An 11,545-nucleotide genomic window follows, 5' to 3' on the forward strand; every position below is an offset into this window, starting at 1 on the left:
TGTTCTTGTAGTCAGTATAACTGGTAGGTGAGCTTGTTTGATTATAACAATACTGTTTTATTTTTTTATGAAGGACATTTGTAGATTAGCAGCAGGATCACTATTACTGAGGTTTCACAACACAGGCAGCTAACAGTTCAAGACAACAACAACAAGCTGAAAATGGAAAAAGAAGTGGTAGGAAAGTTTGTAGTGGGATCCTTATGGGAACAAATTGGCTGTGTTACTGGAGTTTCTGCTAAGTGTTGGAGAGTTAAATACACTATTTAGTGGCAACTGCAGCTGACAGGCCATTATGGAAACAAAGTGAGCAATGCATGACAAGTTTTTTATCAGCACAAAATGTGGTTGAGGCAGCACTCTTTCTGCAACAAAAACAGCACACGTGAGCGTGTCCAAACTATACAGTTAGGTCAGCCATCATTCCAGGGAAACTGCTGATACTTGGTGAGGTCCTTGGTGAAGTCAGTTTTTTTTTTATAGTCATTATTTTGTGGAGCATACTTTGTCATGGCTCTTGTGTCTTGCCTGTGGTTTACAAATATATGCAACACAACACCTGTATAGCAGATGTCAACTTTTAATTTAAATCAGTTCTGATTTCAAAGCTGCCTGGTCCTGAATAAACTCTTGAACTTTCATCCAAGACTTTTCAGCCTTTTTTGGATGCCAGAGACAGGTGTGTTGCTACTGAGAAAGGTGTTTGATTTTAGCAGGATTTTTCAGGATTATTGTTGTTATTCTTTTTATGCAAGTCTATTATGTGTTTAGTGTCGTTTGGTGTTCAACCCTCCTCCAATCTTCCAGCACTACACAGAGAAATGGTACAAAGGGATCTTGAGGAGGCATTTTGGGGTTTTTTTTTGGTGCTGCTCCCTCATGATTGTGGGTCTGAACAATGGGACCAGTGCCAAACCTACATCAGGCTGCTCCCAGTTATGCTTTTTTTTCATTTATTAGCTTTTGTCACATCTAATCAAAAGTGTGTCTCCTGATTGTATTAAACATTAGGTAAATGGTTGTCACCTTTATAGGTGAACAGATATACAGTTTAGTGTCATGTTATGACTGAATGCATGGACAGGTAAAATGCTTATGCCAGGTTCAATTGAATTACTGTTACTGCATCTGTTTAAAATAAAAAAAACAGTTGCCGCATTAAGGCAAATTCTTTGCTTTGACTGATTGGATGTGATGAGTTTCCACTCATTATTTTCCCTCAAGGTACGTAGCTGTAGCACTGAGGTAATGTAACTCTATTTTTGTTACTTTCTACTTTTCCTCATGTGAGGTTCTTTGCCTTTTTCTCTTTTCTTTTTTATCCAACACCATGTTGTTATTTTTTCAGTTATCACCAATTACCTTCCTGCCCAGCAATCCACAAATCTCTACGTTTAACAACGACGTCTAATAGCTTAAACTAACTGCAACAAACTATCCATTCCTCTCCTTTGAGGTTGGTTTCAATCTTGAAATATGAAGTTGGAGCATATTTAGTGATGGAAACCACCAGAAGTGCTAAAAATACCTCTGCCAGTCTGGTAGCCACGAGGCTCCATCACACACTCATTACCACACGACCTGAGGTTGGGAGGAGAGGAGAGAGGAGGGGATGTGGTCAGGAGAGGGAGGCATATAGCGTGTGTGTGTGTGTGTGTGTGTGTGTGTGTGTGTGTGTGTGTGTGTGTGTGTGTGTGTGTGTCTGCGTGTATCTGCGTGTGTCTGCGTGTGTGCATGTGTCTGTCTGTCTGTCTGTGTCTGCACACAGTCAAGAATGGTTGTGGTCAGATACATTAGTATTATATGATATTTCCTATGGTCTCCTGGCATTTCTGAATGACGGCACATATTGCAGCCTACTGGGCTATTATTGAAATCTTACATCACATCATTTCTGAAGAATTTGTTTGGCTGGACAAATGTCTTTTTCTATGATCCCCCTCCACCTCATCTCTCCTTTCCTCTCTCCTCTCCTCTCTCCTCTTCTCTCCGTCTTCCACGCTTCCAGCCACCTTCCTTTTCTCCTCTCGTCTCTGATTTATTCCCCCGCTTGTCTCCATCCGTCTGTCCGTCTGTCTGGTGTTCTCTGTTCCAGCTGCCGAGTCCCTCCAGGACCATCAATCAATCTCCTCAACCCATGCCTCTAGCCCTCGTTCAGCACACACACGCAAGGACACACGCGCACACGTACAGTAGATATCCACACACGTGTACAAATACAAAACCAAGTGCATTCATACATACACATGTAGTATATATATACAGACAACCGCCAAAAAGCGCATGCGAATACACACAGGTACACTCACACATACACACGCAGGAAGCCAGAGGGGCAACCTGATCCTTCAGTCAGCCTTGGAGTGAATCACACAGATGGAACTTCCAGGTTTGGGTCAAAACCTGAAATCAAGACTAACAAGGTGATCTGTGGCTGAGCAGGCCGAGGCCGTGTGCTGCCGACGTGGGTTCAGGCTCGGCAGTCTAACACTTTCAGTAATAGACTGTGGGTGTGCAGCTGGCAACATTTGGATTTGAAAACAAAAAGATAGATAGAAACCTCAAGTTCACAAAGTTATATGGAGCTACTTTATCAGTTTCTGTATGTTTTACTGTCAGAATGAATTCATTTAGTTTGATATAGCAATGTAATGAAGATTTGAAGTGTTTAGTTTATTGGCTTGTTGCTTTTACAAACACATATGTACATACTGTTATGACCACAGCATGAGTAAAATATGAGGGACCATTTTTTCTTTATAGGAAAAACTGAATAATTTTCACACAATATACATATTTTTCTTAATTCTTACCTTTGACCATAACTGTCAGAAGTGCAGAGCGTACACTAGGCTCATAAGTGTAGGGGCCCACTAATTACTGTCCCCTCAACCACAAAATAGCCCAAGTAACAGACTATATTTTGTGGTTCTGAGTTATCCAAGCAATTTTACTTACGTTTGTGGAACAAATTCACATTTGAAGGTTTGTTATTGTTGGTGGTTCAGCGGTAGAAAGCTACACAGGTGGTCAAGGTCTGACTCCTGTCTGACAGAGCAACCATGTCAACCTCAATCATACCAGAACAGAGTGTTTGATGGAGGAGGGAAGGTGTGTGTCTGGATATAACGGAGAGGAGGAGGCCCCAGGACCTATGACAAATGTGATACTCCACTGTGCTTGCCCGTAACAAATCAGTTTCTTTGCTGAACATACTGTACATCATCCCGAGCAGCAGGGAAGAAGCATCCCTCAGTGTGAATTCAGAAACAGGGGGAGTAGGGTGGGAGGGAGGCAAATCTCTCTTCCCCCTTCAGTGTTTTAAGTTAGTACAAAGCAGGTTGGAGCTTTGAACTTGCAGCTACAGAAAGCATGCACGGCCTCTTGGACATTCAATCTTTTGAAAAATAATATCAACGAATCCGCTTGAAGTGCAGATTGCTTGCGACCCGGATCTCCAGCTCAGTTATTGGTCCTTTTCCTCAAGAATTTACAAGTGTGAATTAGTGTATTTGGACATCTAAACAGCCAATTAAGGGAGATGTCTGGGTAAACATTATCACACGTTTTGGTCCATATACTTGTCAAGGAGTGCAGAGCAGCCCAAGGCAAACACATTACATCAGCATACAGAGGCACGCGCACACACAGACATACAGAAACCAGCGCTGAGAGACTGAGAGATGAAGTGTGAGACAAGAAGCAAAGAAAGGCAGTAAAAATAAATAGGCAGAATTAAGTGAAAGAGAAGAGGAGGACAAGGGAAAGAGGGAAGGAGACACGGAGAAATAACGATAAAGCGATAGAAAAAAAACGAAAAAAAGAGGGAAAGTATTGGATATATTTCATGGGTGGCCGGCCGCCGGACGATGTGTTTAATACACTTAACAGTCTCTGATTTACTAAGTGGCAGATGTGATAGTGACGAGAGAGAGGGAAAGATGAGGAGTGAAACAAAGGAGAGAGGTCACACGCAGGACTAAGTGTTGATGCAAGGAGGTGAGTGGAGAGGAAAGAGGAGGATAGGATGAGTGAAATCAAGGTATGATTGAATCCCAATATTGAAAGAAGAAAGGAGACAAATAGCCAAATAACAGAGGAGAGAAATGGGAAATGAAAAACGTGTAAAGGAGAGGAAAGAGGAGAAGAGTTATAGCTGGAGAAGCAGCTGTTTAAACACGTAGTATCTCATAGTTTATTGAGTATATGTGTTTCATTATTAATAACATATAGTGCTGAGCACATCATAATTTTTCCTGGTTAAGATCTTAAAAATAAGGTGTTATTAATTAGCAGTAAGATTGAAATACATAGATGCAGTCTGTCCTTCACCCAGTCAGGATTAAATGTGTCATTCAATGAGCAACTACTTGATACCATCCTGGGAGAGGCCATAATTTAAGATTAGAAAAACCAATGCAATCCTATTTCAAATGGAAACCTTGAATTCATAATGCTGTCAAATAATGTCAAAGCTCAACAACTCTGGTGTGTCATGTATAAAGAATGTATTAGATACTATTATCATCATATACAGAACAGCTCTTGCTCTGAAAGAAGTAACCTATATTGTACTTTTGCTATTCCATATGCAACATGTCATTACATGCAATATTTTAACAATAAAACACAAGCATAAAAACTTCATTATTATAGGACAGTGCATGAAGTCATTTTGTGGAAGCTTCGACTAAAAAAAAAATAAAAAAAAAATCTTACAGTACGTTGTGATAAATGTATTAGGACATGAAAAAATCTTGACAAATAACCTTTTCACTACCTTAAAGGCCCAGTCTGTAGCTTTTCTCACCATATCATTTCAAGGTTATCATATTGGCTATTGTTACGTTGCAGTTTCAAAGCATTATTGAAACACCTATCAGTGAGGAGTGACATTTGAATCACTGTTTTGAAATTCAGTGGTGAGAAAGATTGACTCAATTTTGTTTTAACAGCTGCTCAAAAACATTTATTAAAGGGTTTTTATGTCTTGTTAGTAATGTGTTAGTTTTGGTTGAAGTGCTATCATCACAAAAAGCATGTCTGCTGAATTGATTCCACTTACTGTATTTGGACTTGTAAGCTACTGGTTACTTTCTATCTAAAATTAGCTGTTACACAGAAAAAGCCATTATCTATTCTGGTAAGAGTTTGCTCATCTTTCTCTCTCTTTTTCTTTCTCTGACTCCCTCTCTGCCCCTCTCTTTCTGCCTCACGCTCTGCTCATCCAAGAACGTTTGCTCATCTCTCCAGAGACCCACCTGATGTTTCTGACAGAAGGTGAACAAAAGAGAAGAGACACGTTGTACTCTCAAGAATGTCGTCTTAACCTTGCCATACCACATTTTAGTCACACACACACACACACACACACACGCACGCACACACACACATGCACGCACGCACACGCACACACACACACACGTGCGCGCGCACACACACACACACACACACACACACACACACAAACTCATCACATTTCTCGCAGCCGTTTGTGATGGCATTCCACTGACTTTCTTGATCGTTTAAACCTTCACCTTGACATCCAACCAAACCACTATATGACTGAACTTTCGCTCTTTTGTGCTGAATTCAAACCGCGACAAGTGGTTGAACAAATTTACATACACACTCACAAAGAAACACACAACATAGCCCCAACTCCCCAACTGGAAAACTAATTAGATGTTGCACATGCACTAAAATACACACCACATAACACACACATCTTACCTATGTGAACACATAACTGGCTGTGTTTCTTTTTTTTTCTTGCCACAGCCAAACTTTGTCATCTACAAAAAAAGTGAACTACTGATTCAAAACGGTCTGAATATCAAGGAACAAGGACAAAATGAGACTGAGAAACTGCAATGAGGAACATAAAGTGGTACAAAAAAAAACAAAGAAAACTAAAGATAATGGAAAAAAGCAACATGAAAGAGAGATAAAGATGAAGATTCACTTCAATGCAGGTAAAAGAATTCTCCCATGATTTAGCATTCGACTCCTTTATCACCGTCAGACTCATAATGGACAATTTTTTTTTAAAGAAAAGTTTTAAAATTGTTGCATCAGAACAAGAGATATTGTCTTTTTCTCTTACTTGGTTCCTACATTACCCACAAAGCAACTCCCCCGCTGAAAGTTTGGTTAGAGATTCAATTCAGATGTGTGATGCCAGGAGCAGCTGATGTAGCAGAGATGAGGGGTGGGCTACAGACGTCTGGTGAGCTCACTTCTTTCTAACTCACTTTTTTTTTTTCATTTCAAACCTGTCATCTTCAGACTCAACCAATGCTGCCTCAAGCGACGCCACAAAAGGATTTATATAACTACTTTCACAAGATCAAGACCTACAAGGCAACTTTGAAAATGTTGCCAGCAGACGTGGATATTTCAGCCCAATCCTTTTAGCGGCATTATTTTGTAATGGATTTAAATGAGCAGGAGAACTTTTGGCTCAGACAGTGATATTATGGTTTTGACAGGAGAGAGTGGATTGTGATTTTTTATAGGACTACTGTACACCTGTAGCTAAGCCGTTGCTGTCATGCATGCCTTTAGCAGATACACTTAGTTCCTGTGCAGAATAAACATGGTTTGCCCACTGTATGTGACTGAAAGATGATTGACCATTCAAATATTTTTTCTTTTTCTATCATAATGTTGAATCCATCTCTGTGGCAGCTCAGTGGAATCTGAGAACACTTTTATTGCACAACACCTTGGTTTACTTCCACAGTAAAACCCAGCCAAAGTAAGGGAAGGTTAACACTGGCAGAGTCCTACACACTGCTGAGTCTGATTGTAGAGTTATTACAGGCAGTCTATCTCTCAGATAGACAACGCTCTAAGACGGGCTTCATAGAGTTGGTTCAGAGCCAGCAGTGTTTGTAAGAAGCTGCCAAATCCAGGTTGAGGATTTCAGATCAGATTAACAGACATCCTACTGCAGCCTCCAAAGGAAACAAAACTCTGCTGTGATGAGGTGACACTTCCAGTCCCTCAATGCCAGGCCAAAGAAAACAGTGGCGTGGGAGAGGCTGGAGAGGAAGTAGAACAGATGTATACGGAAGAGAGACAGGTAGGAAGGAAGGCAGGTAAGAATGAAAAAAGAACTGTCCATTGGAAAGACAGTTTTATACATGTTGTTAAATGCAAACTATAAATGCTTCACATAAATACAGCCTAACCAATTACAAAATAAATTCAATTTGAAAATTATTATAAATAATTAAATAATTATTCATGGAGATCAAGGCATCTGAATGGACAAATAAACAAATTCCAGATACAGTAAAAGTTAAAAGTGCTTCAATATGCCTCAGGATATAGTTTTTAAATCCTCATGAGGATGAGACATTTTATTTTTTAAGTTTTTTATGTATATAAATAATTCCATTTGCAATGAGAATGGGATTTAAAAACCAGATTTTTTGGACATATGATAGAGCTAAAGTAACTGTAATGTACCTCTAATGTGACATTAGAAATTCCTGACATATCACTGAGGCCAACATGATATTTGCCTCATAACTCATCCGGAGGCAAACCTTTCACCTGCTCTCTTTCCTCCCTCACATTCATACGGTTAGAGGCTAGAGGCTTCAACCACAGTCTCATCCTGTTGGCCACCGTGCACTTCCACGCAGGTAAAACACTCTCCTGAGGAGAACCTCGATCCTCGATGTTCTTGTCTTAGCTGTTCAGAGAGGACAATCATTCACTTTCCTCGACAGATTTATTCAGCCACCACAAGGATTCAAGCCAAGAACCTTCTACCTTCAAGTGGTCTCCTCACCTTTTGGCTACTGCTGCCTTTCGCCGTTTCTGGTCTTTCTGGAAAATTCAGCAGCCCCAGGCACACGCTACGCATAAGTGGTGTCAAGGGTTTAAATCAGACTAAAGATGGCTTTGCTGGATTTCATCCCCAATCCTTCCCATCTTTCCTTTTATTTTCCACTGTATACTTTCTTAAAAGTCAGATATGCCATAAAAAATAATTGTTATAATGAATGTTTTAACTTTGGCTAAAACCTGGCCCTCTAGGCCCTCTATGCAGACTTTGTGGTTTACTGATGCTAAGCAGCTCTTGGCATGAGTGCACCTTTGCGATTAGTGCCCCTTTAAACACTTATAATTCACAGCCTATGAAAATATTATCAGAGAGGGCCAGCTCTCTGCCTGAGGGGGTCAGGAGGTTGTTTTAATGGTACCATGGGCTCAGTGTGTTGAACTGTTCAAGCTCACAGCATTAGGGTTGTCTTAAATCACTTGCAGCGGGTTGAGAATGTGAAGAAAAACTTCATGAGATATAATCATATGTGTGGAGTAATGTAAACTTGAAAATTAGGCATAATGCTCTAGCTATTAAAACCCTGACATAACTGGAACATGTGGAAATTATTTTAAAAGTCTGAATTATAATGACAAATGGTTTGTTTTTTCAGTGTTGTGTATGAAGGAAAGGCCGAACTCTCATATGCTCACATCCGCACACACACACACACATACACCCACACACCTCTGCTCAGACCTAAATTTCCTGTAAAGTTGTGGTAGGAGGTGTATATGAAAGATTTGTCATTTTGCTAGAGGCTCCTTTCAGCTGACAGTTTATATAAGGAAGTTTAAATATCAATAAATACTTTGTTCTGCTACACAGGTGTTTTCCCTCTTGAAGATATGATCCATGGTGTGTAGAGGATAGAAATAATGAAAAATATCCAAGAAAAGTCGACTTTGTGATGACAAACAAGGCTGCATTACACCATGATCTATGTTCTGCAAATATCACAGATGTTTCTCTTAATCTGTGATCGTATCTGATCAATAAATGAACTACATAACATCTGCAAAAGTAGTTGTTGAATCCTCTCGTTTACGTGTGCAATCTGTGATGGATTGTGTTTTCCTTCTACATGGTAACTTTACTGCACTGTAATATATTGTGTGTATATTGTGAGTCTCTACTTTTTGAGAGAGTAAGTATTTTTACCTAAAGATGATGCAGAGCTCACCGCAACAACGAGCATATTTAGCTTTTTGTGCTATTACAGGTATCATGTAAAATAAGGTGCAGAGATTGTTACATCCAAGATGGGTTAAAAATGTCTTTCTTAAATTTTTAAATAGTCTGGAGTTATGAAACAAGTGCAATATTGTCAGCAGTTTCTTTCCCATAATTCATGATTAACATATTAAATGATACATTTTTTTAATTTGACGTAGATCGTAGATTGTAGATTTTCTAAACCTTGTTCATGTCATGGAAGGTCTGAAATCTTCGTCAGCATAACAGAAACAGTGCACATAAGATACAGTCTACATGTATGTATGTATCTGTTAATGTTACATCAAATATGATAAATGATTTATTGTTTATTCGAATTCACATATGAAACAGATATAGGGGTTATTTGGTGTCTTCATTAGACAATGCTTTTAAGATTTTCATATTTATTCATTCTAAGATTTGTTCTCAGATGGCACAGACCCTCATTACTGTAAAATCAGATTCAACTGAAAGAGAAAGGAAGACAACACTGATCCTCCATTGATTATACTGCATGTAACTGTTTTACTGTAAAGTCAAGATCGCCCCCCGGTGCACAAAGAAGAAATGACATGGGTAGTGAGACTATATTACCCTCACGGTGCCAGTAGAGATGTATAGTGGGCCCTGACATGTTATTTGTGACAATAAAACAGTAAAATGCACACCATTACCTCGCTATCATACTTTGGCTGTCTGTTATATACTTGCTATTAACATTAATTTACTACACAGTTGCTCCACTTGGCTTCGCAAAGTGATTGCTCTAACCTAATAACACCTGTGCCACCGTGTGACATATCCACAACAGTACCAGTGTGTCAGACACTGACAAGAGCATGTAGTCCAACATTTATTAAACAGAATTCAAACTACTCCTGCTCTGTTGTCTTTCCACACTGCCCTGCACTGCTTGTTGTGTCCTTGTCCCTTTCACCTCCCTCACCTTGTACAGAGCTGGATAGAATTACAGCAGGGCCTCTCTGGAGCGTCGAGACCCATTGCAGGGTCAGATCACACATAATGATAGGTTCAAAATTCACTGCTTTTGCAACAACTTCCTGTCTTTTCCAATCTGAACACTTTCCAGTATTTTCCATGGATAAAATAAAATGTTTCCACTGCAGTGAGCACCACAAACGCAAGAGTTCCACTTTGAAAACAAACAGAGGTCTTCTACAAAACCACCTTGAAGCTTCCTTCATACTGCAAGTAGTTCATTGTCCAAAAAAACAGACTGGTGATAAATTATAGGAAAAACCAACACAAAGTGTTTTAGTAAGGTGTTGGGCCACCATTTGTTAAGAAATTTGCTAAAAAAAAGATTCCCTCATTTGGTGTTTTGATGAGGGTGGTGGAGAGCACAGTCTAAGACATGAGTTCAAAATCTCCCACAGGTGTTCACTGGGTTGAGATGTGGTGCTTGCGTAGGCCATAGAAAATGATTCACATCAAACCATTCAGTCACCCCTCATGCCCTTTGGATGTGAACATTGTCACCCTGTTTCTCCACTCATTTTTCAGGTTCTTCCTTTAATTTGTCACCATCTGTATGTTGGCATAGAAATAGAGGCGTCAAAGAGTATTAGGCACAAAAGACTTAATGTGAAATTTCTTTTAAAAAGCACAACACTTTAGTGTCTGTTTCTCTTGGTGGAACATAAGAGAAAAAAAACAACAAAAAAAACAGGAAGATTGAGCACTAATACTGGTGTGTAGAATCGTGGTTTGTCCAGCAGATGGAGCTATACTCTTACTTCTGGTCGTCAGTGGTGTTGCTAAAGTGTGAACATTTTTGAATTAAAAAAAACTAGCCCACTCTGTATTTCTACATTGAAAAACTAAATACATAAAAATAAAAACACAAATTATATCCAACATCCAGCATGGACACACTTTAAACAAATTATGAGAATGACCTGAACTTGATTATCTTTTCTCAAAGTAGACTTGGTGTTGCATAAATGCTTTGATAAACCTGTAAATGGGTAGGCATTTAAGATAGATCGATAGGGGGCGCTGTTTGTCGCATATAGGTCTCAGATAGGTCTGTGGTCTATACCATATAAAGGATGCGTTCCTTCATGTTTTACATATAGTCCCCGAGAGGTAAAATAAAATAAAACTAAATAATAATAATAACAAAACTAAACCACTTATGGGAATAAAAATAAAACTGGAGCAGGATCCGCTTTGTAAAATGTATGACCCAATCCTGCTTTACAATGCAGAAATCAAAAGCCAATCAGAGATGACGAAATACAAGAGGCGTGATGTGTGCAAGTCATGTTGGTCAACGTTTTCCCTCCTAGTTGCACTGCACTACAGGGATTTCCCATGTTACTCTAGTGTACGCATCCTCCCTCACGTACGCTTTTCTCAGTCTGACACGTGATGCGACATGAGGAGAAGAGAGGAGAGGAGAGGAGAGGAGAGGAGAGGAGAGGAGAGGACGAAAAAGAGAGGAGGTATAGAACTGAAAATAAT

Source organism: Seriola lalandi, unplaced genomic scaffold, assembly GCF_002814215.2.
Source record: "Seriola lalandi dorsalis isolate HSWRI2012SDOR001 ecotype SW California unplaced genomic scaffold, Sedor1 jcf7180002054425, whole genome shotgun sequence".
NCBI classification, from domain to species: domain Eukaryota; kingdom Metazoa; phylum Chordata; class Actinopteri; order Carangiformes; family Carangidae; genus Seriola; species Seriola lalandi.